The 12,660-nt window shown below is 46.7% G+C and overlaps 1 long non-coding RNA gene across 1 annotated transcript in view; it reads right to left on the bottom strand.

Annotated features, from left to right (window-relative positions):
- The window catches only part of LOC139358239 (uncharacterized), a 43,496-nt gene that overhangs the window by 8,294 nt on the left and 22,542 nt on the right, over nt 1-12,660 (bottom strand). The window contains exons 4-5 of the long non-coding RNA XR_011612909.1: nt 10,146-10,240; nt 368-432 (exon numbers count right to left, since the gene is read on the bottom strand). This is a non-coding gene — a long non-coding RNA (uncharacterized lncRNA). The remainder of the gene's footprint in view (nt 1-367; nt 433-10,145; nt 10,241-12,660) is intronic.

Consider the following 12,660-nt stretch of genomic DNA (forward strand, 5'->3'; position numbering starts at 1 on the left):
CCTCTGGTATTCGTTGTTACTTACAGAATCTTTAGGACCAAAGGGCTGAGCACGGGGCCAAGCATCTGGTAAGCAACAAGTCACTGGCTCTGCCCCTTCCGCTTTTGACAGGGTGTACCCGGGGTGGAGAGAGGGTGATCCTAGACCCGCTGTCACCTGTGGGGCTGTTCACTGCATGAGGGCAAAGAATGAGTTGGTCCCACTGCTCACAGTTTATCTCTGCCACTTGGCACAGGGCATGGTACAAAGCAAGCCCTTGACAAGTGCTTGTTGGATGCATGAATATACCACGGCCTAGATCTTCATCTTGGAGAGATTTTGGAATGTGCTAGAACCAACAATTCTCTGAGACAGGAAAACCCCTTACCATCAGCAGGATGTTCTGACGTTGGTCATCTTTTCACAGCTTCCTCTGGCCCCGCTAGGCAGCAGCTGAGTGGAAGAGAGCAATGAAGACATTTTTTTTTTTTTTTTTTTTGAGATGGAGTCTCGCTTTGTCGCCCAGGCTGGAGTGCACTGGGCCAATCTCAGCTTGCTGCAGGCTCCACCTCCCAGGTTCATGCCATTCTCCTGCCTCAGCCTCCCAAGTAGATGGGACTACAGGTGCCCACCACCATGCCTGGCTAATTTTTTTGTATTTTTAGTAGAGACGGGGTTTCACCATGTTAGCCATGGTGAACCAAGGATGGTCGCGATCTCCTGACCTCGTGATCTGCCTGCCTCAGCCTCCCAAAGTGCTGGGATTACAGGTGTGAGCTCCCGCACCCGGCCAATGGAGATATCTTGAGTCCACACCAGAGGGGTTGGACTTGGATCCCAGTTCAGCACCATATCTCTCTGTCCCTTAGTTTCCTCTTCTTTCAAATGGTGATGATACCTTGTTGGAAGATTAAACAAGGTCATGTGGGTAAAATATCACCTCAGTGTCTATCTATATTACAGTCAGCATTGAATCTGGGATCAGTCTCACCCAGACTGCATTTTGGCCACCTAATGTCCTGTTAATCCATCCATCCACCATCCATCCATCCATCCATCCAGCATCCATTCATCTACCATCCATACAGCATCCATCCATCCATCCATCCATCTGTCCATTCATCCATCCATCTGTCCATTCATCCATCCATCCATCCATCCAGAATCCATCCACTACCATCCATCCATCCATCCAGCGTCCTTCCATCCAGCATCCATCCATCCAGCCAGCATCCATCAACCATCCATCCACCACCATCCATCCATCCTTCCGGCATCCATGTATCCATCTATCCAGCATCCATCCATCCACCATCCATCCATCCATCCATCCATCCATCCATCCATCATCCATCCATCCATCCACCCACCACCATCCATCCATCCATCCATCATCCATCCATCCATCCACCTACCACCATCCATCCATCCATCCAGCATCCATCCATCCATCCAGCATCTATCCATCTATCCAGCATCCATTCATCCCGTCAGCCAGCCACCATCCACCATTCATCAGCCATCCATCCATCCAGCATCCATCCATCCATCCATCCATCACCATCCATCCATCCATCCATCCACCACCATCCATCCATCCATCCATCCATCCATCCATCCACCCACCCACCCACCCACCACCATCCATCCACCATCCATCCATCCATCCATCACCATCCATCCATCCATCCAACCAGCATGGATGAATAGTGATTCATCCATTTATCTATCCATGCGTGTATCATCCATTCACCATCCATCCAACATTGATTGACACATGCAGGCATTTATTGGGATGTTCATTAAGTCTACAGCCCATTTTTACATGTATCTTTCTTAAGCCAACTTGAGGTATACTCCCCTCCCTTGTTCAACATGAACGAGCACCCACAGCTAACACCATACTGAAATTTAAAGCCTTTTCTCTAAGATCTGGAAAAAGACAAGGAGCCCACTTTCATCACTTTTTTTTTTTTTTTTTTTTAGATGGAGTCTCACTCTGTCACCCAGGCTGGAGTACAATGGTGCAATCTTGGCTCACTGCAACCTCTACCTGTCGGGTTCAAGTGATTCTCCTGCCTCAGCCTCCTGAGTAGCTGGGAGTACAGGTGCCCATCACCACGCCCAGCTAACTTTTTTGTATTTTTAGTAGAGACAGGAAATTCACCATGTTGGCCAGGATGGTCTTGATCTTTTGACCTCATGAACCACCCACCTCGGCCTCCCAAAGTGCATGGATTACAGGCGTGAGCCACCGCGCCCAGCATAATCTCATCACTATACAACATAAAACTGGAAGTCCTGGCCAAAGCAAGGAGGCAAGAGAAAGAAATAAAAGGCATCCGAATTGGAAAGGAAGAAATCAAATTAGCCTTATTTACAGATCACATGATCTTATACTTAGAAGAACCTAAAGACTCCACCAAAAAAACTGTTAGCACTGAGAAATCAATTCAGTAAAGTTGCAGGGTATAAAAATAACATACAAAACCCAGGTAGCATTTATGTATATATCAACAGCAACAATCTGAAAAAGAAATCAAGAAAGCAATCTCATTTATACCAGCTGCAAAGAACATATAATACCTTGAAGAAAATTAAACCAAAGAAGTGAAAGATCTCTACAAGGAAACTATAAAATGCTGATGAAATAAATTGACAAAGACACACACAAAAATGGGAAGATATCTCATGCTCATTGATTGGAAGAATTAATGTTGTTAAAATGACAATTCTACTCAAAGCAATGTACAGATTTAATGAAATCCTTCAAAATACCAATGACATTCTTCCCAGAATTAGAAAAAACAATCCTAAAATTCATATGAAACCATAGAAGACCTTGAATAGCCAAAGCAATCCTGAGCAAAGGGAGAACAAAGCTGGGCCGGGCATGGTGGCTCATACCTGTAATCCCAGCACTTTAGGAGACCGAGGCAGGTGGAATACCTGAGGTCAGGAGTTCGAGATCAGCCTGGCCAACAGTAGAAACCCCGTCTCTACTAAAAATACAAAAATTAGCTGGGTGTGGTGACGCGAGCCTGTAATCCCGGCTACTTAGGATGTTGAGGCATGAGAATTGCTTGAATCCAGGAGGCGGAGGTTGCAGTGAGCCAAGACGGTGCTATTGCACTCCAGCCTGCGTGACAGAGCGAGACTTCGTCTCAAAAAAAAATTTTTTTTTTTTTTTTTTTTTTTTTGAGACGGAGTCTCGCTCTGTCACCCAGGCTGGAGTGCAGTGGCCGGATCTCAGTTCACTGCAAGCTCCGCCTCCCAGGTTCACGCCATTCTCCTGCCTCAGCCTCCTGAGTAGCTGGAACTACAGGCGCCCGCCACCACGCCCGGCTAGTTTTTTGTATTTTTTAGTAGAGACGGGGTTTCACCGTGTTAGCCAGGATGGTCTTGATCTTGTGACCTCGTGATCCACCCGTCTCGGCCTCTCAAAGTGCTGGGATTACAGGCTTGAGCCACCACGCCCGGCCATCAAAAAAAAAAATTTAAAAAAAAGCATATACTACCTGGCTTCAAAACATACTACAAAGTGGCCAGGCACTGTGGCTCATGCCTGTAATCCCAGCAATTTGGGAGGCTGAGGTGGCTGGATCACCTGAGGTCAAGAGTTTGAGACCAACCTGGCCAACATGGTGAAAACCCGTCTGTAGTAAAAATACCAAAAAATTAGCCAGGCGTGTTGGTGTGCACCTGTAATCCCAGCTACTACTAGGGAGACTGAGGCAGGAGAATTGCTTGAACCTGGGAGGTGGAGGTTGCTGTGAGCTGAGATTGCACCATTGCGCTCCAGCCTCAGTGAGAGAACAAGACCCTGTCTCAAGAAAAAAATTATAAAACATACTACAAAGCTATAGTAACCAAAATAACAGAGTATTGGCATAAAAACAGGTACATAGACCAATGGAACAAAACAGAGAACCCAGAAATAAATCCACACGTTTACAGCCCAATCATTTTCAACAAAGTTCTCAAGAACATACAATGGGGAAAGGACAATCTCTTCAATAAATGGAGCTGAGAAAACTGGATAACCACATGCAAAAGAATGAAACTAGATCCCATCTCTCACCATACACAAAAATCAACTCTAGTAGATTAAATAATTAAATGTGGCCAGGCGCAGTGGCTCACACCTGTAATCCCAGCACTTTGGGAGGCTGAGGCAGGCGGATCATGAGGTCAGGAGATCAAGACCATCCTGGCGAACACAGTGAAACCCTGCTTCTGCTAAAAATACAAAAAAATTAGCCGGGCATGGTGGTGGGCGCCTGTAGTCCCAGGACTTTGGGAGGCCGAGGTGGGTGGATCACTTGAGGTCAAGAGTTCCACACCAGCCTGGCCAACATAGTGAAATCCCATCACTACTAAAAATACAAAAAAAATTAGCCAGGCGTGGTGGCGGGCGCCTGTAGTCCCAGCTACTGGGGAGGCTGAGGCAGGAGAATGGCGTGAACCCGGGAGGCAGAGCTTGCAGTGAGCTGAGATTGCATCACTGCACTCCAGCCTGGGCGACAGAGGGAGACTCCGTCTCAAAAAAAAAAAAAAAAAAAAAAAGACTTAAATGTAAGACCAGAAACGGGTAGGAAACTACTTGAAGAAAACATTTGGAAAATGCTTCCAGATGTCAGTCTGGGCAAAGATTTTTTGGGTAAGACCTCAAAAGCATAGGCAACAAATGCTAAAATAGACAAATGGGATTACGACAAACTAGAAAGCTTGACACAGCAAAGGAAATAACAACAGTAAAGAGGCAACCTATGGATTAGGAGAAAACATTTGCAAACTATCCATCAGACAAGGGATTATTATCCAGAATATATGAATATATAAGGAGCTCAAACAACTCAATAGAAGAAAAACACAAATTATTCGATTTTAAAATGGGCAAAGATCTGAATAGACACTTCTCTAAAAAAGACAAACAAATGGCCAACAGGCACATAAAAAAAAAATGCTCAATATCACTAATCAAGGGAGAAATGCAAATAAAAACCACAATGAGATAGCATCTTACCCCAGTTAAAATGGATTTTACCAAAAAGACAGGGAAGAACAAATGCTGGCAAGGATGCAGAGAATGGGGAACCCTCATACACTCTTGGGGGGTTTGTAAACCTGCACAGCCACCATAGAAAACTACATAAAGTTTCCTCAAAAAACTAAAAATGAACTACCATATGATCCTGCAATCCCACTATATCCAAAAGAAAGGAAATCAATTTATCAAAGGGATATCTGTACTCTCATGTTTAGTGCAGCACTAGTCACAAGAGCCAAAATATGGAACCAACCTAAGTGCCTGTCAATGGATAAACGAATAAAGAAAAGGTGTATATGGGCCGGGCGTGGTGGCTCACGCCTGTAATCCCAGCACTTTGGGAGGCTGAGGTGGGCGGATCACCTGAGGTCAGGAGTTTGAGACCAGCCTGGCCAACATGGTGAAACCCCATCTCTACTAAAAATACAAAAATTAGCCAGGCGTGGTGGTGTGTGCCTGCAATCCCAGCTACTACTAGGAAGGCTGAGGCAGGAGAATTGCTTGCACCCGGGAAGAGGAGGTTGCTATGAGCCAAGATCTTGCCAGTGCCGTCCAGCCTGGGCAACAGAGCAAGACTTCATCTTAATTAAAAAAAAAAAAAAGAAAGAAAAATAAAAAGAAAATGTGTATATATTACACAATGGAATATTATTCAACCATAAAAAGAATGCAGTCCTATCATTTGCAGCAATATGGATGAAACTGGAGTCCTTGTGTTAAGTGAAGTAAGCCAAGCACAGAAAGTCAAACATCCCGTGTTCTCCCTCCTATGTGGGAGCTACAAGGTGAGTCACATGAAGACAGACAGTAGATTGGTGGTTACCTGAGCCAAGAAGGGTAGGGAGGAGGGGGATATGAAGAGAGGTTAATTAATGGGTACAAATATACAGTTTGATATGAAGAAATAGGACCTAGTGTTTGAGAGTTCAGCAGGGTGACTATCGTCTACAATAATCTATTATATATTTTGAAATAGGTAGAAGAGAATAATTCAAATATTTCTAGCATAAAATACAAATATTTAAGGTGACAGATATTTTAATTACACTGATATGATCAATGTGGTCATATCATGATATGCATCAATATATGAATATATCAAATTCATACACATTTATGTCAACATGTGAATGTGTTAAATTATCATATGTACCCTGAAAATATGTACATCTATTATGTATTAAGAATAATAGGCCAGGCACGGTGGCTCACACCTGTAATCCCTAGACTTTGGGAAGCCGAGACGGGCGGATCACCTGAGGTCAGGAGTTCGAGACCATCCTGGCCAACATGGTGAAACCCCGTCTCTACTAAAAATACAAAAAAGTTAGCTGGGCGTGGTGACAGGTGCCTGCAGTCCCAGCTACTTGGGAGGCTGAGGCAAGAGAATCCCTTGAACCCGGGAGGCAGTGGTTGTGGTGAGCTGAGATCACACCACTGCACTCCAGCCTGGGTGACAGAGCTAGATGCAGTCTCAAATAAATAAATAAGAAAAATAAATTTTAAGGAAGATGAACCAGCAACATTTTTGGAAGGCTACTCTTGTTTATCAAATTTAAATGACTTCTGGGAAGCTGGACTACAGACACACTTCACCTTATTTCTCCTGCTAAATACAACTTTAAAAACTGACCACTGGGGCCGGGCGCGGTGGCTCACGCCTGTAATCCCAGCACTTTGGGAGGCCGAGACGGGCGGATCACGAGGTCAGGAGATCGAGACCATCCTGGCTAACACGGTGAAACCCCGTCTCTACTAAAAAAATACAAAAAACTAGCCGGGCGAGGTGGCGGGCGCCTGTAGTCCCAGCTACTCGGGAGGCTGAGACAGGAGAATGGCCTAAACCCGGGAGGCGGAGCTTGCAGTGAGCTGAGATCCGGCCACTGCACTCCAGCCTGGGTGACAGAGCGAGACTCCGTCTCAAAAAAAAAAAAAAAAAAAACTGACCACTGTATGTAAAACAAACATAAGAAGACTATGACAGGCAGAGAGAAGACAGCTAGCCTCACAGAATAATAACGAAAATGTCCAAGTTTCAGCTGAAAACTACCCAAGGAGTCCTCAAGGGCAGTGCACTCCCTGCAGTTGGTTTGTTTGTTTTTGCCTCCGGCCTGGGATGAAAAAGCCAGAAACTCAGACATGAACAATGGCCACAGACACAAAAGCTCCCCCAAGGCCGGGCGCCGTGGCTCACGCCTGTAATCCCAGCACTTTGGGAGGCCGAGGCAGGCGGATCACGAGGTCAGGAGATCAAGACCATCCTGGCTAACACGGTGAAACCCCGTCTCTACTAAAAATTAGCCGGGCGTGGTGGCGGGCGCTTGTAGTCCCAGCTACTCGGGAGGCTGAGGCAGGAGAATGGTGTGAACCCGGGAGGCGGAGCTTGCAGTGAGCCGAGATCGCGCCACCGCACTCCAGCCTGGGCAACAGAGCGAGACTCCGTCTCAAAAAGAAAAAAAAAAAAAGCTCCCCCAAAGCCTGTCCTCTCTAGCCAAGGGACCAGAAAAGGGACAGCCTGGCAAGACTGAAAACTTCTAGACGACAGCCCCTCTGCCACCGCCAAACACCACACAAAGAACCGTGACCTCACCAGCCCAGACCAGCGAAGGCCGACTGGCAAGATAAGGCTTCCGCCTTCACCCCCACCCAGCAACACACAAACACTGTGGGGTGGGGTCGGAGAAGGACATTTAGGGAGTCAGGACTTTCATCCCTGCTGGGCAGTAACCAGGCTGCTGTCCCACCGCAGCGTCCTTGGAGGCCCTTCTAGCCAGGGAGGTATCCCTGGAGCCTACGAGGAAGCCAAGAATCCTACCCCTCAGCAGCAGCAGAGAGCATCCCGCTCAGCTGGGGGCTGGATTCTGCCTCCACTTGGCAGAATGCACCTGTGCCCCTCCTACCTCTCCCCTGCCAGAGAAGTATCAGGAAGCCAGATAAAACGGTTTAAATAAGAGCTATAGCCTCAGGCTAATCACTTGAGGTCAGGAGTTCGAGACTAGCCTGGCCAATATGGTGAAATCCCGGGTCTACTAAAAATACAAAAATTAGGCCGGGCGCGGTGGCTCAAGCCTGTAATCCCAGCACTTTGGGAGGCCGAGACGGGCGGATCACGAGGTCAGGAGATCGAAACCATCCTGGCTAACACGGTGAAACCCCGTCTCTATTAAGAAATACAAAAAACTAGCCGGGCAAGGTGGCGGGCGCCTGTAGTCCCAGCTACTCGGGAGGCTGAGGCCGGAGAATGGCGTGAACCCGGGAGGCGGAGCTTGCAGTGAGCTGAGATCCGGCCACTGCACTCCAGCCTGGGCGACAGAGCGAGACTCCGTCTCAAAAAAAAAAAAAAAAAAAAAAAAACAAAAATTAGCTGAGTGTGGTGACGCGCGCCTGTAATCCCAGCTACTTGGGAGGCTGAGACAGGAGAATCGCTTGAACCCAGGAGGCGGAGGTTGCCGTGAGCCAAGATTGCACCACTGCACTCCAGTCTGGGCGACACAGCAAGACTCCATCTCAAACAACAACAAAAAACAGTAAGAGCCACAGCCTCATAGCGTAATAACAAAAATGTCCAGGTTTCAGCTGAAAACAACTCATCATCCCTAGAGCCAGGGAGATCTCAAACTGAGTGAAAAGAGACAACTGATAGATGCCAACATTGATATGACAGAGACTTTGGAATTATTTCACAGAGATTTGAAAGTAGCCATCGCAAAAAGGCTCCGATAGGCAACTATGGACAATTGAAACAAATGAAAAATAGTTTCAGCAAAGAAAGGGAATATATAAAGAAGAATCAAATGGAAATTTTAGGATTGAAAAACACAGTAACAGCCGGGCGCGGTGGCTCACCCCTGTCATCCCAGCACTTTGGGAGGCTGAAGGAGGCAGATCATGAGGTCAGGAGTTCGAGACCAGCCTGGCCAACATGGTGAAACCCTGACTCTACTAAAAATACAAAAATTAGCCCAGCATTGTGGTGTGTGCCTGTAATCCCAGCTACTGGGGAGGCTGAGGCAGGAGAATCATTTGAACCCGGGAGGTGGAGGTTACAGTGAGCCGAGATTGCACAACTGCACTTCAGCCTGGGTGATAGAGCAAGACTCCATCAAAAAAAAAAAAAAAAAAACAGGCCGGGCGCGGTGGCTCAAGCCTGTAATCCCAGCACTTTGGGAGGCCGAGACGGGCGGATCACGAGGTCAGGAGATCGAGACCATCCTGGCTAACACGGTGAAACCCCGTCTCTACTAAAAAAATACAAAAAACTAGCCGGGCGAGGTGGCGGGCGCCTGTAGTCCCAGCTACTCAGGAGGCTGAGGCAGGAGAATGGCGTGAACCCGGGAGGCAGAGCTTGCAGTGAGCCGAGATCTGGCCACTGCACTCCAGCCTGGGCGACAGAGTGAGACTCCGTCTCAAAAAAAAAAAAAAAAAGAAAGAAAGAAAGAAGGAAAGGAAGGAAGGAAAGAAGGAAGGAAGGAAGGAAGGAAAGAAGAAAGGAAGGAAAACACAATACCTAAATTTAAAACTCAGTGGGTGGAGACTCAACAGCAGAACAGAGGGGACAGAGGAAAGAATAGTAAACTGGAAGATAGAATAATAGAAATTACTCAATTTGGCTGGGCGCAGTGGCTCATGCCTGTAATCCCAGCACTTTGGGAGGCTGAGGTGTGCAAATCACCTGAGGTCAGAAGTTTGAGACCAGCCTGGACAACATGGCGAAACTTCATCTCTACTAAAACTACAAAAATTAGCTGGGTGTGGTGGCAAACACCTGTAATCCCAGCTAGTCAGGAGGCTGAGGCAGGAGAATTGCTTGAACCTGGGAGGTGGAGGTTGCAGTGAGCTGAGATCAAGTCATTGCACTCCAGCCTGGGCAACAAGAGCGAAACTCCGTCTCAAAAAAAAAGAAAGAAAGAAAGACAGAAATTACCCAATTTGAACAACAGGGAGAAAATAGACCGGAAAAAGCAAAATAACAGCCTCGGAGAGCTGTGGAACAATAACAAAAGCTCTAACATTCCTGACAGTATAGTCCCAGGAGAGGAGAGAGGGCAGGGCTCAGATGCATATAAAGAAACCATGGCTGGAAACTCCCCAGATTGGGGAAAAGACATAAACTGACCTAGAAATTCAAGAAGCTGACTGTGATGGTGAATGTTAAGCCTCAACTTGATGGAAGGATGCAAAGTATTGTTCCTGGGAGCGTCTGTGAGGGGACTGCCAAAGGAGATTCACATTTGAGTCTTTGAGTCGGTGGACTGGGAGAGGCAGACCCTCCCTCAATCTGGGTGAGCAACAAACAATCCGCTGTCAGCATAAAAGCAGGCATGGGAAGAGCAGACTTGCTGAGACTTCCGGCCTCCATCTTTTTCTTGCACTGGATGCTTCCTGCCCTCGAACATTGGACTCCGAGTTCTTCAGCTTTTGGACTCTCGGACCTACACCAGTGGTTTGCCAGGGGCTCTTGGGCCTTTGGCCACAAACTGAAAGCTGCACTGTCGGCTTCCCTGCTTGTGAGGTTTTGAGACTCAAAACCTCAGCCAAGACTGGCTTCCTGGCTCCTCAGCTTGCAGATGGCCTATCGTGGGACTTCAACTTGTGATGGTGTGAGTCTGTTCTCCTAATCAACTCCCTTCATACATTCATCTATTACTTCTGTCCTTTTAGAGAACCCTGACTAATACATGGAGGGAAACTAAAATAGGTTAAACTTTAAAAAAACAAAAACAAAAAAACCCACACCAGCTGGGCGCGGTGGCTCATGCCTGTAATCCCAGCACTTTGAAAGGCTGAGGCGGGCGGATCAAGAGGTCAGGAGTTTGAGACCAGCCTGACCAAAATGGTGAAACCTCGTCTCTACTACAAATACAAAATTAGTCGGGTGTGGTGGTGCACACCTGTAGTCCGAGCTGCTCAGGAGGCCGAGGCAGGAGAATCACTTGAACCTGGGAGGCGGAGGTTGCAGTGAACCAACATTACACAACTGCACTCTAGTCTGGGCAACAGAGTGAGACTCTGTCTCAAAAAACCAAACCAACACAAAACAGAAAAACACACACCAAGAAATGACGTCATAATAAAACTACCAAAATCTGGCTGGGCTGAGCACAGGGGCTCACACCGGTAATCCTAGCACTTTGGGAGTCTGAGGGAGGCAGATCACCTGAAGTCAGTAGTTCGAGACCAGCCTGACCAACATGGAGAAACCCCATTTCTACCAAAAATACCAAAATTAGTCAGCCGTGGTGGCACATGCCTGTCATCTCAGCTACTAGGGAGGCTGAGGCTGGAGAATTGCTTGAACCCAGGAGGTGGAGGTTGCAGTGAGCTAGATTGCACCACCGCTGTCCAGCCTGGGCAATAAGAGCATAACTCCTTCTCAAAAAACAAACAAAAACAACTGGCTGGGCACAGTGGCCCATGTTTGTAATCCTAGCACTTCGGGTTCCTAGCACTTCCTAGCACTTGGAGGACGGCTTGAGGTCAGAAGCTCAAGACCAGCCTGGGCAACATAGTGAGACCCAATGTCTACAAAAAAATTAAAAATTAACCTGGTATGTGGTGTGTGCCTATATTCCCAGCTGCCGGGAAGGCTGGGGAAGGAGGATTGCTTGGACCCAGGAGTTTGAGATTGCAGTGAGCTATGATCGCACCACTGCACTCCAGCCTGGGTGACAGAGTAAGACCTTGTCAATAAAAATTAAATTAAATGAAAAAAATTGTAAAAACTACCAAAAACTAAAGACAAAGAAAAAAAAATTTTTGTTCTTTTAAAGACAGGGTCTTACTATGTTGACCAGGCTGGTCTCAAATTCCTGGCCTCCAGCAATCTCCCTGCCTCAGTCTCCCAAAATGCTGGGATTACAGGTGTGAGCCACTATGCTCAGCTACAGAAAAAAAAAAATTTGAAAACAGTGACAAAGAAATAACCCTTATTAAAAAATATTGAAAAAAACTGAATGATAACAGATACCTCATCAGAAACCATGGAGGCTGGAGGAAAGTGGAACATTTAAAATAAAATTATTTTTATTTAATTTAATTTATTTATTTAGAGACAGAGTCTCATTTTGTTGCCCAGGCTGAGGTGCACTGGCACATTCTTGGCTCATTGTCACCTCCACCTTCCAAGTTCAAGTGATTATCATGCCTCAGCTACCTGAGTAGCTGGGACTACAGGTGTGCGCCACCATACCTGGCCAATTTTTGTATTTTTAGTAGAGACGGGGTTTCACCTTGTTGACCAGGCTGCCAGGCTGGTCTCGAACTCCTGATCCTAGGTGATCTGCCCGCCTTAGCCTCCCGAAGTGCTGGGATTACAGGCAGGAGCCACCGTGCCTGGTTTTTGTTTTTGTTTTTTTTTTTTTGGAGATGGAGTCTGGCTCTCTTGCCAGGCTGGAGTATAGCTGCTTGATCATAGGTCACTGTAACTTTGACCTTCCAGGCTCAAGTGATCTTCCCACTTCAGCCTCCCAAGTATCTTGGAAAACAGCTACTTAGCCATACCTTGTTAATTTTTATTTATTTATTTATTTATTTTTATTTATTTATTTTTTTTTTTGAGATGGAGTCTCACTGTCGCCCAGGCTGGAGTGCAGTGGCACGATCTCGGCTCACTGCAAGCTCCGCCTCCTGGA

This window comes from Macaca nemestrina, chromosome 14 (genome assembly GCF_043159975.1).
Source record: "Macaca nemestrina isolate mMacNem1 chromosome 14, mMacNem.hap1, whole genome shotgun sequence".
Taxonomy (NCBI): Eukaryota; Metazoa; Chordata; class Mammalia; order Primates; family Cercopithecidae; genus Macaca; species Macaca nemestrina.